We start from the raw sequence: 12,853 nt of genomic DNA on the forward strand, positions 1-12,853 counted from the left end.
GCTGCTATTTAGTGTTTGTAAAATGTTTTACATGTTTCAGATGTTCCTTCAGAGTTGAAGATAGTTTACTTCCTAGTCCAAACCTCCCACAGGACGAAGGGGTATGGGAGCAGGCAGGGTTTGAACCGGGGACTATCGATAAATCCAAACAACAGTCCAGCGCGCAAATCGCACCACCAGTTAGCCATCCATTGTGATGGGTGAATACTACTTGTTCTCCCCCCTCTTGTTTTTTCCGCAGAAATAAAAGAGTAATCTTTCCTTTACTTCTTCTCGTCCAAACTCTTGAGCCTTGAAGAGAATTATATATATAAATGTTTTTTTAAAGAAACAAAGCTTATCTAAGGGGAAGAACTCTGCCCTTACAACTTTATGTATCAATAATGTAGAAGTTATTTTCCTTATTGGATATCAAACAAAAAAAAATTAATTACCAATAATTAATTGACTAATTGGTTAATTTTGTTTATTGATTCATGTCTTGTTACGTGCAATAAATAATTGTTTAAAGTATCAACTTGATAAAACAATGCTTTTGGGAGAAATAGCTTCAACAATTAATTAAGGGGGCTTAATCCTACAAATTTATCCATATCAGTGAATAGAAACAGTTAATTTCTCATGTTGGTATCAAACAAAATAATTAATTGCCTAATTGGTTATTTTTTTTTTATTGATTCATTATCAACACTCAGCCACCACCCCCTTTGTTTGTTTTTTTAAATACAATAAATTTTTTTTTGAGAATGAACGATGCTGATATATTTTTTTTCTTTTTTTTTTTTAGATAAATAGTTCCCAAGTTTGCTCTCTCGAGTTCTCTTCCAAAGGTAAAGAGTTAAACATATATCTTGTAAGCATTGTTGCAGTTTGAATATTTTTTAGGATGGTATTTTAGAATTAATTTGTTATTCTCTATGAAAGTTCTGTGGGTCATGGTGGCTGAGTGCTTAAGCGATTGGCTCCCCATTCTGGGGTCCTGGGTTTGAATCTTGTTTAACACTGGGATTTGAAATTCAAGATTTTTATGGCACCCCTGAGTCCACCCAACTATTATGTGTACCTGGCTTTAGTTGGGGAAGTAAAGGCTGTTGGTTGTGCTGGCCACATGACACATTGCTCATTAAACATTGGTCAAAGAAACAGATAACCTTAATATCATCTGCCCTATAGATCGCAAGGTCTGAAAGGGGAACTATGACTGTTCTGCTTTCTGTTGCATGAAAGAAAATTGTACTATATACACTTGTTTTTGTACAGACTTCTGACTTGATTGTATTGTTATTGACTTAGTAACCTTAGAAAACACTACAGGAAAACATGTCTTTATCCAAGGCTTTATATGGCAAAACAGCTCATTCCTCATTAAATGCTGGGACAAATTTGTACTAATGCTCCTTCTTCCCTAGTGCTATTAGAGCATGGAATGGGGTTGCCTGAGCTAGCCAGGAAAACCAGGGACTTGGCAGAATTTAAGTCATTGGTTAATATGCATAACTAGAAGCATGAGGCATAGGACGTAATCATCTTCTTTTTTGAAGTAACGTCTGTATTACATAAGATAAGGTAGGAAGACAGTAGCACAGTACACACACACAAGCTGACCTGCACACCAAGACATTTTGACACACCAGTACAGATCAGTTCACAACACACCAGAAATATAAATTCACAACATTGACAATAATTGAGCCTGTGCCAAAGTTTTCCAAACCAAAGGAAACGAATGACTTTGGACCTGTTTCACTAACTTCCATTGTGTCCAAATGTTTACAAAGACTGATTAAAATGTTTCGTTTGAATGATCTTTGTAGTAACTTTGACCCTTTACAATTTGCCTACCAGAAGAATAAAGGTGTAGACAATGCCATCCTAACTATTTTAAACTGTGTCTACAAACACCTAGACTTACCTAACACTTATGTAAGAGTGTTCTTTATTGATTTGTTATCAGATTTCAATACCATACAACTTCATTTACTTATTTAATGTATATTATGTTTTTTATAGTTATAATGTTTTGGTGACACATTTTAGTATGGATAATAAAGATTGTTATTATTATGATTATATAAAAACTATTATTATTATTATTATTATTATTATTATATAAACTATTACATGTGTCATTGTATATGTAGGATTGTGTTTAATCACCCTTCTTTATCTCTGTATATATATAGAGTGAGGAATATTGAAATAAATCCACATGTTCAGTTTTGTTATAGTAATATCCAAATGCAAATTTAAGGTAGCTTTGTCTGGCTTATATTTCAGAATGCCGGCCTTTCCTCACCAGTTTTGATCGCAATGATTTACCAGCTGTGTTCTGTAGGCGATCGCCAGCTACTGTAAAGCCATCTTACTTGAATGTGACACTGAAAAATAGTGATTACATCAGTTCAAATGAAAAGTATATCTACCCAGGTTTGATTATTGAATGGTCTGCTCCTGATAATGGTAAGAAAATGTGGTCCTTTTATTTTTTTCTTATACTGGTTTTATTTAATATTATCCCGAATAGAGTATTTGCTTTTTGCTGTTGTTTTTTCACATCATTCCCCTTAGGGTACATTCAGTTTTTTTTGTTTCTCTTCTTCATTGTTTAGAGTTTAATTTCAGCTGCTTTATCCTCATTTTATAAGTGTATATTCAGCTGCTTTCTGTTCATTTCCTATGTGTATTTTCAGTTGTTTATGATTCTTGTTTTCATAATTTTCAAAGAAGCAATATTATGAAAGTGGATAGTATTCATACATTCATCTTCACTAATAGCCATTTTTACTTTGTTATGGAAGAGTCTTCTGAGACTCAGCTCTTTCGAAGCACACAAAGGCCAGCTCTGTAATTGTTTTTATCTGCAGCTGCGTTGATTAGTTCAAACCTGACATTACCAAACTTCATTGTTGAATGAAATCTGAAATATTGCCATGTTAGGCTTTTTTTCATTGTAACCAACACATTCGGAGTGAATATTAAAAAAAAAATGACTAAAAATTAACATTGTGCTATGTAGAAGTAGGTACTTTTAGATGTTAAACAAAGTCAGGCCTGTCATGATGTGTAAACTGAACCCATAATCATTTCACAAAAAATAAGAGTATTCAGACTTCTCACAAGCAGGTTAATAAAAGTTATGTTTTGATAATGAACTTTTCCATTTTTTGTAATGCAGCCTGCGTTTCCATAAAATAAGGCATGCTCATAAAAGGTTTTAATCTGTAGTAGGTGTTGAGGCTAGTGGTATTATTCTTGTGCTTAATTGACTAATATCCAAAATAGATTGATTTGATATGAAAAGCAATTTTACACCCTATTGTTACCGGTCATTGACTTCTAGCACCAAACTATTGGTAGACAACTAAACCATTGTAGACATGATATATCATAAATAATTAATTTGAGAATAAGTTGAATAACTTCCTTTTGTGAACAAAACTAAATAGAACTTTATTTATAATATAGACAAAATCAAGTTGTGATAAATGTAATTGACTTTAGTAATATCTTTTAACAAAATCTAACTCACTACAATAACACAACCTTTCAGTCTCACGTTCTGGAGTCATCTACCCTCACTAAGACCAAGTGACAACAATGCCACCTTCACAACCAATAGCTAACCTTTTCCTACTGTCACCATATAAACACACACTCTCATACACATTCCATAACACACCCACATTTTGATGAACTCCATTATTTGTTTTATTTAGACAATGCCTTGAGCCAGCTGGAGGGATTCCTAATGGTTTGGCAATCATCCCAGCAACAGTACTGCAGACTGTTCAGATTCTCTAACAGAACAGATCTTTTTAAGAAGGTAGTCCAACAAATGTTGTCAATGACTTTTCCTGTATTAATGACTGCCTAAATAGCGAACCAATCCTAAATATTTAAAAAAAAAAATTTTTTTTAGGTTTTTTGAAAGTAGATGTACAGTGATTAAAAAGAGAAAACATGTACCGGTATATATTTACTGCATTTATTAAAATGTTTGTTTTACATGTTTCGGATGTTCCTTCAGAGTTGAAGATAATTACTTCCTAGTCCAAACCTCCTGCAGGACGACGGGGGATGGGAGCGGGCAGGGTTTGAACCCGGGACCATTGTTAAATCTGTACGACAGTCCAGCGTGCAAACCGCACGACCAGGCAAACTAATACAAACTAATGTTGCATAAATATTTCCTTTCAATTATTAAAACATTAGTTAAACAAGTATAAACTTTTAATCATTTTATTCTTTCAGTATAATAAATACAGTAAATATATTTTTTTTTTTGCTCCCTTTTTTTTTTTAATCACTGTATACCTACTTTTGCATCCCCACTGTATACACTTGCATATTGGTTTTGACTTTTGGTTCACATATGCCTTACCAAACTTCAAAAATTTTGCTCATTGCTGACAGCCTTGGTGACTGGGTTTGACTGTAAACAACCTCAATCTAAAGAGTTTTTAAAAAATTTCTAATTTTTTTTTTTGTTTTGCTTGCAGGCTCGGTTTCAATACCAGGTTCAGTATATCAACACTCTAACTGAGTACACAATAAAAGTGTACAGTTTGCCTCCTCCAGAGAGACCTGATCAACCCGAGTTCTTTGTTAGTCAGACCATATCATCATTTGATGGTTACAGTAAGTATCACAGAGTACTTTTTGGTACAGAGAGACCTGAACAAACGAGTTTTTTTTTAGTCAGACCACTACATCAATTGAAGGTGACAGTATCACATTAGTCTAAAGTTGTACAGAACATTGTGCTATTACATTGTCCCAGTTATATATAGTATTATACCAAACAACTGTGTCTCTCCTTGTGACAGTATCACAATGTAGTTTTTTGTTGAGCATTACAGAACTTGACATCATTCCGTTGTTACATTAAGGCTTATCATTTTAACTGACTTTTTGTCTTTTGAAAACTATGGGGGTAGGAAAGATGTTTTAGTCAAATAACTGTCACAGATACAGCAAGAGGAAAGGGGATTCATCTGTTTGCAAAGAAACAGAAATGGAAAAGTGGTTTGAGTGCTGGGACAAGTCAGAAAAAGCCCGTGGAGTCTGGGAGCGCACGAGGCGCCCTGACAGCAAGCTATTATAACACAGTGCAGGACAGGCCAGTGTTCTGTTGGCTCATATTTCTCACGGCTATGGCCTAATTTTGATTCACGGTGCCCCTGCTGCGGGGAAGAAGAGGAAACCGTGTCTCATATTATTTTCGACTGCCCCAGACTTGCTGTTCTCCCTCTCGATAGGTCTGGGAAACAGAAAATTCTTGACCTGTACGGTGACATGTGTGCACTATGCAAAACAGCAGGGTTTCTGTCCAGGGCTTTTGCAAGAGAGGATTCGAGCCTCTTAAGCCCTCACTCAAATTTTACTCACTCCTTATTTTAACCTTTGAAGTCAGAGTAAAATATGGATATCATGCATTCATGAGCTCTAGAATGAACCATTGTGATTTGAAATAGACTGTAGGTTTCTACTTGAGACTTATCTAGTGAAGACCAGCATTCCTAATTGTCACATAGCAGACTAGCTGCCGGCAATAACCTTAGCAACTAGCTCTGCCTTTTTCCAGAAGGTTCGATAGTGGAAGTGCTATGACGTCAATGGGGCGTGTTTTGCCTGGGGTTTCATTTTAGCTGAGCTAGGCGCGTCAGTTGTAGACAGGATTTGTAGAGGAAGTTTGTAGACTAAGAGTTTGTAGATGGAACTTAGAGAGACAAGTCATATAATTTTGAGTTGTAGAGCTAATACATTTGTTGAATCTATTTTATAATGAACTCAGAAGAAGATATTCAACTTGTACTGTTTCATTTTGTACAATATGTATTTTGTGTGTGATTCCTAGTTCCTGAATTAAAGTTTTTGTATTTTGAATTAAAGGATCTTCATTATTTGAATTTCTAAGGATATTTAGAATCTATATATGAATACCTGGCATCACAGGATGTTTTTTGAGTGTTTAATAAACCGAGTACTGAAAGATCATTGTGTGATCAACACAACACCATAGTAGCCTCAAGTCATCTTCACATTTTAACACTCGAAAAGAACACACAGAGACATTCTGACTCCTCGAGAACTCTTCTGACAGTAATTATTAATTAAAGTGTTAGAAATTTTTATTCTTAGATTTATTCTGTGCCTTATTCTGAGTTTCCTTTTGTTTATGGAAGAACAAAGGATCCAGTAGAATATATTATTACAACTAGAGGATATACACAATGAGGTAAAGACACAACATTACACTGCACATCCCCAAGTAGTTGAGTTAGGCTTTATTGTGCGGCTATATCCTCATACCAAGAAATGGACTCAGTCTGGCCTGCACATTTCGGCCCAAAAATAACCTGCAAATTTTAAACTAGGATTTTTATTTCAGAATCAGTGCGCGGCCCTATTGACTGGACCCCGAGGATCATAATGGCCGGCTTCAACGATGGATCTTTAACCGCATGGTTTACACTGGCCCCTAAAGAGTTCAAAATCACAACCTACAGAGTTCTACTAGTTCATGTTGAAAAGGATCCGTCAAATTTTGCTCAGGAGAAAACTTACACAGCTAATGTCTGACTTCATACTGTTGTTGTTGTTTTTCCTTATTTATTTCACATGTTCTGGATGTTTCTTCAGATTTGAAGTTTATTATACCGTAGTCTAAACCTCTTGCAGAATGGCAGGGATCGCGGTCGGCAGGGTTTGAACCTGGGACCAACAAGACAATGACAGTCTAGACTGCTTACCACTTTATGTTTATGTTGTAGCTCATCTTGGTTAGCCTTTGGTCATATTGGGTTTAAATAGGTAGCCAGATGGTAGCATTAGTATATGTTATCCCATAACTTTACACAAGTCTCCACTGCCTAGTCTCCACTGCCAAGTCTTCTCTGGAAATTTAGTCCTCTTCATTATTCACTTTGCTACTAACATTTTTACAAAGCTTATATCAACTTACTCTGTCTGTCTGGTAAAAAAGTTAGTAAACATTTATTTCTCTGACACCCTATCTCGAATCTAGCTGAAATTTGTTCATTTCTTTTACTTGACAGCACAAGAATCAATTTCAGCACGAGAATCAATTTTAATAAATAATCAATCCGTTAATTTACTATTGGTAATTATTTTTTTTTGTTTGGTATCTCAATCAAGGGAAAGAAATTGTACTTGACTGAAGTGGTGGTATAAGCTGAAGTAGCCCACTTTATAGGTTGCCACTTCAAAGTAAATTTATACAAACAATAGATAACTACACTATCTTCTATTTTCATAGGCACCCCACACTAGCAGAGTGGTTAGAATGTCAGGTTGGATAGAATTGAGCCATGAGTTCAAATTCAGGTTGTTCTTGTAAATGCTTTTAAGAAGTGAATATGGTGAAAATTCACCCAGATATCACTTTCTTTTCTCTACCCCCCCCCCCTTCCCCATTTTCCCAACTGTTCCAGACAAGGGATAAGATGATACAGTATTAAGAAAGCTATAAAGAATGAAGTAGCGCTCAACTAATCCAAACTAATTGATACAACTACACTTTGTATAACCTTGTTTTTTTTTTAAATGTATTTTTTAAATGTTTTTCTTGTAGTATTATGATGTTACATTTTTTTTAAATTTCTTTTTATGAACAAACATGTTTTGTTAAAGTATAAAGTGGGTGAGTCAGTCACAGTTCTATCATAACTAAGTTGTGTGGATATTTGTATGAGTTGTTTTACTGGTTAGTTTTAATAATTGAAACTTTACTGAATAGACCTACATGCATAATTCATGATTACCAAGTCTGATACTAATTTTTTTTTTATGATAGTTCATTATCTAATGTTGTTTCTACTCTGCAGCATTTTGAAATAATAATTTTTTATATGGGGCTAAAGAAAGTTAGAGACAGTAGTGGGCCTAAAATGTTCTCTGTGGAACACTTGCCTTTACAATTATTTTATTATAGGCTATGCTACACTTTAATATGCTTCAAATGAGTTTATATTGCCATGAAAGGTGTAGACCTGATATAAACATTTCATAGATTTCCCAAAATAATTATTAAAATACATTGATCTTTCTTTATTTCCATTTGCAGTCATATTCCACTTATAATGCAACAGTCAGATTTGAGAACCTGGTTGCAGGAACTTACTATGTAGTGGTAAATTTTATTTTGTCTTTATAGTTATACACATACTAAAATAGCGTGATACATCGAGTTAAACCCAACAGATGCTGTGATAAATTTATACCTGGAGTTTAGATAGATTTATACATAAAGTTATACACAACAGATTCTGGGATAGATTTATACTGTTGGATGTTGTGTTTTGTTGAAAATGTAGATTGAAAATGTAGATCTATATATTTTATGTAAATCACTTGAAGTATTACTAAAAGCGGAGTTCGATTCAAACCACACAACATATATTAAAGTCTATGAATGACTTGATAAGACTTTATAAACTTGAGAAATATTATTTAATACACAATAAAAAGGCACAGTCCTAATGTCACAGTTCTAAAACAAAAGAGTGCTAAAAGAATGAGTTTTTTACTTCAACTGTCATCTTCCCATAATTCCTTATTTTGTTAATTTCCCATCATTCCCTAGTTCCGTCTAAAATAGTCTATTTATAGTCTTGTCATTTTCCCGATCACCATTCTAAACCTATAACAATACATATACTTAAGCACAGCACATGCTGAGATAGATTTATACATAGAGTTATACACAACAGATGCTGAGACAGATTTATATAATTGTTTTTCGTTTCCAATGTTCCTTCAGATTTGAGGATTATGTTACAAAAAAGCACATACCTCATGCAGGATGGCGAGGATGGTGCTGGTTAGGGTCGAACCTGGGACCAGCAAGACCATTGAATGACAATCCAGAGCACATACCAACAAAAAAAACACACCAAATACTCAAATATTTATCTCAAAATACCAACATTCACAACTTCACACCACAAGGAGCAAATAAGGATTCCTTGTCATGGATATCTCATCTCCCATGCTTTCATTAAGATTAGAGAGATGTGGGGCTTGGAGGCCAAAACCACTTTGCCACCTAACAAGGGGGCTTGAGTTCAAATCCTGACTCAAGTAGAGTTGTGTTTGCCGAGCGTTTTAAGGCAGCACAGAAATCTTCTGCCAGATACCTTCTCCCAATTAGCTTCTCCCAGATACCTTCTCCCAGATACCTTCTCCCAATTAGCTTCTCCCAGATACCTTCTCCCAATTAGCTTCTCCCAGATACCTTCTCCCAATTAGCTTCTCCCAGATACCTTCTCCCAGATACCTTCTCCCAATTAGCTTCTCCCAGATACCTTCTCCCAATTAGCTTCTCCCAGATACCTTCTCCCAGATACCTTCTCCCAATTAGCTTCTCCCAGATACCTTCTCCCAATTAGCTTCTCCCAGATACCTTCTCCCAATTACCTTCTCCCAGATACCTTCTCCCAATTAGCTTCTCCCAGATACCTTCTCCCAATTAGCTTCTCCCAGATACCTTCTGTCAATTAGCTTCTCCCAGATACCTTCTCCCAGATACCTTCTCCCAATTAGCTTCTCCCAGATACCTTCTCCCAATTAGCTTCTCCCAGATACCTTCTGTCAATTAGCTTCTCCCAAATACCTTCTCCCAATTAGCTTCTCCCAGATACCTTCTGTCAATTAGCTTCTCCCAGATACCTTCTCCCAATTAGCTTCTCCCAGATACCTTCTCCCAGATACCTTCTCCCAATTAGCTTCTCCCAGATACCTTCTCCCAATTAGCTTCTCCCAGATACCTTCTCCCAGATACCTTCTCCCAATTAGCTTCTCCCAAATACCTTCTCCCAATTAGCTTCTCCCAGATACCTTCTCCCAGATACCTTCTCCCAATTAGCTTCTCCCAGATACCTTCTCCCAATTAGCTTCTCCCAGATACCTTCTGTCAATTAGCTTCTCCCAGATACCTTCTCCCAGATACCTTCTCCCAATTAGCTTCTCCCAGATACCTTCTCCCAATTAGCTTCTCCCAGATACCTTCTCCCAATTAGCTTCTCCCAGATACCTTCTCCCAATTAGCTTCTCCCAAATACCTTCTCCCAATTAGCTTCTCCCAGGTACCTTCTCCCAGATACCACTGGTCCACAAAAGAGACTGCACTGTACATAGCTAATAGCATGAATGATGCGATGTATAAAAAAAATATTTAATTCAGTGTTTGCATGTAATAGAACTTCTTTACTTTTTAGTCTTTTGTCCTCTAAAGTTTCCTAAGTTTAGTAATAGTACCAATGAGGTTAGTTTTGTTAAGTATGACCATTACTTGTAGTGATACTCACAAGGTTGCACTATTGGTATTCTTCTTATTTCTTTCAAGACTCCCCAGCACAGCTCATGCATATGCATTTTCTAGTATTGGTTCACGGGGAGACTCATCAAATAAATCCCATTAATAAACCCTTATGATTTGTACAACTTTAAAAAGTTATTTGATCACAACAGTGTTTGATAAGTAGCTTTCTAATTATTTTAATGCCAAAGTTTTTTTTTGTTGAGTTATTAGTATATTTATATATATTTATATTTTGACTAGAGTAACACCTTTAGTAAAATCACTAAATTTAGAAAGCCTTCAAGACAGAAGGCTCAAAAGTAAAGTAGCAATAAAACACTGAACCATAATCTTCAAATACAAAAACAAAATTTAATAAAATACTCTGAAAGACACAAAGATAAAGGCACATTCCTCGTCCCATATGCTAGGACAAATTTGTACAAATACTCCTTCTTCCCTAGTGCTATTAGAGCATGGAATGGGTTGCCTGAGCTAGCCAGGAAAACCAGTGACTTGGCAGAATTTAAGTCATTGGTTAATATACATGACTAAATGCATGAAGCGTAGGACGTAATCATCTTCTTTTTTGAAGTAACGTCTGTATTATATAAGATAAGAAAGAAACAGGGAATATGTTACTCTTTAAATGTGCATTTTTCTGGGTGGAAAGATATGCTTTTAATTCCATTCAGAAATTTGAAACTCTTACACTTTTTTATAGTTCAATATCACCCATTGGCTTCATCATGTTTTAGGCTACATTGTAATGGTTCTCACTATTCAGGCTCTCTGAAACTGCAGCACATGACACTACCAACTTAAAAAAACTTGACAACTCTGGGCTCCAAAATAGCATAACATTTTAATGTCCAATAAATCACAACCAATACTGTTCATTTGGTAACACGTAACACAAGACTGGACAAATATTTCTCCGTTAACAACCGTACCGCCGTATCAACTCTTGCACTGGCCTCTCCGCCTTGTCCCGGACTTGCACTGGGTTCAACTGTTCTGGACTGACTTCACACACTGGGCTCCTTGTGTTGGACTCGATCGCAGATCCAGATCAAGAGGCTGTCTCGTAATAGCGAGGTGTCTTGACTGTTCTTGACAGTCTTAACTGTGACAGCTCCGCTCTTAATATAGTGTTCCCACTGGTCTTCTAGAACTGGGCGGAACATTGCTTGACCCTTCTGTTTTATCCCATGACCACATCCCATGTGCCTGGCCTGAGTAGTATTCACTCTAGATGTTTCTTCAAGCTTTGCCTGTCATTGCAGTTGATCGTCTTGGCTCCTCACAGTTGACCGTTTGTCTAGCCCTGCTGGCCTAGGGCGATTTGCGTCGGCTGAATCCACACATAGCACTACTTCCATCTGTGTCGCCATCACATTTATTACAATAAGATCATCTGCAAATAGTCAAGATTTTTTATTCACAGCTTTTGCAACTGGACAGGTCATTAGTGTAAATGAAGAAAAGTTGTGGGTCTAATATACTCTTGAAGAATTGACAGTTATTTGGTAATGATTCTGACTAATGGTTGTTAAAACCAATCCCCAAAGAATGAAAATACTGTTGTTTCATCATGACCTAGAGTTATTTTCTCTTGTTTCAAACTATCCCATGACGTTGTGATGATGGGTCATTGTTTTTGTTTTTGTTACTCTTTCATCTAGATCCAAGTGATTGACCTATTGGCCAACATAACTGACCAGTGCATTTGTTTTATGGATGACCCAAGGGAAACCAGTAAAAAGTGCCAGGCTTTATGTTCAAGTGTTATGTCAGAAACGTTGGTAATCAATAGCACAGCACAATTAGGTCAAGGAGGATTAAATAGAGGTAAGAGAATCAATAAGACTGCACCATTATCTTATCTTATCTTATATAATACAGACGTTACTTCAAAAAAGAAGATGATTACGTCCTACGCGTCATGCATTTAGTCATGCATATTAACCAATGACTTAAATTCAGCCAAGTCACTGGTTTTCCTGGCTAGCTTATTAGGTATGATAAAATAGGGGGCATAGTGTCTGACTGGTAAGGCGACATGGGGGTCTCTGGTTCAAATCCCTGTGATGTTCTTTTTTTTTTTTTTAATTCAGCATTTTTAGATTACCCTTAACCCATCTTTAATGGGCGCCTGGCACAAGCTGGGGAAAGTAAAGGGAGTTGGTCATTGTGCTGGCCACATGACACCCTCATTAAAAAATCAGCACTAGAGACAGATGAGCTTTACATCATCTGAAAGGGATACTTTACTTTTTATTTAATGAGAATCAATGGTGCAGCAACAAGAGAAATGTATGAAATTGTTTTGTCTGGTGCTAGTTTTATCAAGTTTTAACTATCAAAAGGTTATAATAATTTTGATTATGAGATCCATGGGAGTGAGGATGATTTTGACATTTATCTTAGAAGTAAGGATTGTCGGATCAAAAAATGGTGATGAAGTATATCAATATCTGAATATTCTTCATCTTTGTTCTATTGACTTTCCAAACATCTCTCAACCTTTAT

Source organism: Biomphalaria glabrata, chromosome 4, assembly GCF_947242115.1.
Source record: "Biomphalaria glabrata chromosome 4, xgBioGlab47.1, whole genome shotgun sequence".
NCBI classification, from domain to species: Eukaryota; Metazoa; Mollusca; class Gastropoda; family Planorbidae; genus Biomphalaria; species Biomphalaria glabrata.